Below are 3,562 nucleotides of genomic sequence, written 5' to 3' on the forward strand. Positions count from 1 at the left end.
GACATGGATAGGATAAATAGACAAAGTCTTTTCCCTGGGATGGGGGAACCCAGAACTAGAAGGCATAGATTTAGGGAGAGAGGGAAAAGATATAAAAGAGACCTAAGGGGCAATATTTTCACGCAGAGGGTGGTATGTGTATGGAATTAGCTGCCAGAGGAAGTGGTGGAGGCTGGTACAATTACAACATTTAAAAGGTATTTGGATGGGTATTTGATTAGGAAGGGTTTGGAGGGATATGGGCCAGGTGCTGGCAGATTGGACTAGATTGGGTTGGGATATCTGGTCAGCATGGACAAGTTGGACCGAAGGGTCTGTTTCCATGCTGTACATCTCTATGACTCTAATTGGTGTCAACCCAGATAATGTATTGAAGGTGTTAGCACCCTGTGTGCTGTTGTCTGTGTCATAATGATTAGACTGATTCTAATCTAAAAATGAATTAACAGAATCTTACATGGATTCATGCAGTTTTTGAGCAGAGTACAAGTACAAATTCACCCCACAACCTAATATGTGTATGTGTGCATGTTGGGTTGTGTGGGTGTGAATGGTGGGGGGTGTGGTGTGTTGAGAGATGTCTGTGGGACCGTGTATATGTGTGTGTGTGTGAGTGTAAAGGCGTATAAATCTGTGTGAGGGTGCATGTGTGAGTATGTGTGTCTGTAGGAGTGTGTGAGTGTGAATCTGTAGGAGTATGTGTCTGTGTCTGTGTGTGTTTGTATTTGTGTGTATATAGGACTGTCTCTGTGTCTGTATAGTGCAACGTTACACACACACACAGGCACTCCTACACACACGTGCACACAGGCACAGACATACACACTCCTACAGAGACACACACACACATGAACCCTCACACAGATTTATACCCCTTTACACTCACACACAGACACATATACACTCTTAAACCCCCCCTCCTCTCTCTCACACACACACACACACACACACTCATGCACACACACATATACGATGGTGGGGTGAATTTGTACTTGCAGAGTTACATTGTACGTTGTTCAAAAACTGCATGAATCCATGTAAGACTCTGTTAATTCATTGTTTAGATTAGAATCAGTCTAATCATTGTGGCACAGACAGCAGCACACAGGGGGCTAACACCTTCAATACATTATCTGGGTTGATACTAAATGTTAAAGTTCACTTGCGAATGTAACTTTTTAAAAATGTTTTGTGATTTACATATGAAAGAAGTGAAACTGTCATGGTCATTCTAACAGATGAGAGACTTAACAAACAATCAAGGTATTTTTCAATGTATAATTTCAGTTACATTGCACTGTAAACCTTTGCTATAAATTCTGTATTTTACAATTGTGTCCTCCACAACCACCTGATGAAGGAGCAGCGCTCTGAAAGCTAATGCTTCCAATTAAACCTGTTGGACTATAATCTGGTGTTGTGTGATTTTTAACATAGATATAATATATCCTCATATAGAAATAATATATCTCTGTCATATATTTAATGTGTCCTCATATAGATATAGTATATCCCTCACATCGAAATGGGATCATGTGTAGTGTGATATGTTACACACACACACACACACACACACAGGCATTCCTACACACACGCGCACACAGACACACATTCTTACAGAGACACACACTCCCACACTCACACATGCACCCTCACACATGCACCCTCACACAGATTTATACCCCTTTACACTCACACACACACATATACACTGTCCCACAGACACTCTCAACATCTCCTCCCCACCCACCCCCACACAACACACACACCCCCATGCACACATACACATATAAGTTTGTGCGATGAATTTGTACTTGCAGAGTTACATTGTACTTTGCTCAAAAACTGCATGAATCCATGTAAGACCTCATATAGAAATAATATATCCTCATAGTGATATAATATATTCTCATATAGATAATATATCCTCACATAGATAATTTATCCTTTCTTGATATATATATATATACTCACATAGATAATATATCTTCATACAGATATAATGCATCCTTATACAGATAATATATCCTCATAGTGTTATAACATATCCCCATATAGATATTATATCCTCATAGTGAAGTTCTCAGCCCACCTCATTATTTTGGTTCTGTACTCCCTGGCTCTCCCCCTGTCTAAGTGGTTGAGATTTACTCCAATATTTGAATGATACGCACCCAATGGCATTGATGTCATTTCACCTCAGCTGAAGACAATGCCTTCTGTTCAGCTTCTGAAATTCCCAGGATTAGACCCATCTTGCAGAATTCTAGAAGCCTCTCTTCTGTACTTTCTTTCTTAAGCCACGCAATTATATTTGTAACCATCTTCTCCCAGCGCAATGTAAGGGGTTTTCCTGATAATAGTACTATTGTGGGCTAACATTTTAACTTGCGCCAATAGATGGCCCCTGGTTAATTACTGGCCTTCAGAGAAGGGAACATGCCACATTATCCTGTCATTCTTCCTCCAACCCAGTAGATTTCACATGTTTGTTTCTCACTGTGCTCAGATAGAATTACTCAGTGTAACAAGGTCAAAACCCATCGAGCTAAGCTTCTCCTATCATGGTGTCAGCTCTGGAATTCTTGAATGAGACTGGAGTGTAGGAGGTTGAGGGGATGACCTTATAAAAGTTTATAAAATCTTGAATGGTGTGGATAAGATTAATGATAAATGCCTTTTCCCAAAGGTGGGGGATTTCAAGATGGGTGGTGGTGGTGGGGGGATTTTTTAAGGTGAGAGAAAAGAGATTTTAAAAAGACACGAGGGGCAAATCTTTTACACAGAGGGTGGTTCACCTGTGGAATGTACCTCCTAAGGAAGTAGTGGATGTGGGTACAGTTACAATGTTTAAACGATACTTAGATGAGTACATGAATAGGAAAGGTTTGAAGGGATATGGGCCAGGCACAACAGGTGGGCTGCAACATGGCCTCCCAACTCCTGTACTCAATACTCTGACCAATAAGGGAAAGAAACCAAGTGCCTTCTTCACTATCCTATCTACCTGTGACTCCACTTTCAAGGAGCTATGAACCTGCATTCCAAGGTCTCTTTGTTCAGCAACACTCCCTAGGACCTTACCATTAAGTGTATAAGTCCTGCTAAGGTTTGCTTTCCCAAAATGCAGCACCTCGCATTTATATGAATTAAACTCCATTTGCCACTTCGCAGCCCATTGGCCCATCTGATCAAGATCCTGTTGTAATCCGAGGTAACCTTCTTCGCTGTCCACTCCGCCTCCAATTTTGGTGTCATCATCTGCAAACTTACTAACTGTACCTCTTATGCTCGCATCCAAATCATTTATGTAAATGACAAAAAGTAGAGGGCCCAGCACTGATCCTTGTGGCACTCCACTGGTCACAGGCCTCCAGTCTGAAAAACAACCCTCCACCACCACCCTCTGTCTTCTACCATTGAGCCAGTTCTGTACCCAAATAGCTAGTTCTCCCTGTATTCAGTGAGATCTAACCTTGCTAACCAGTCTCCTATGGGGAACCTTGTTGAACACCTTACTAAAGTCCGTGGTAATGAGCTGCCAGAGGAAGTGGTGGAGGCT

The sequence above is a fragment of the Hemiscyllium ocellatum genome, chromosome 3 (genome assembly GCF_020745735.1).
Source record: "Hemiscyllium ocellatum isolate sHemOce1 chromosome 3, sHemOce1.pat.X.cur, whole genome shotgun sequence".
NCBI classification, from domain to species: Eukaryota; Metazoa; Chordata; class Chondrichthyes; order Orectolobiformes; family Hemiscylliidae; genus Hemiscyllium; species Hemiscyllium ocellatum.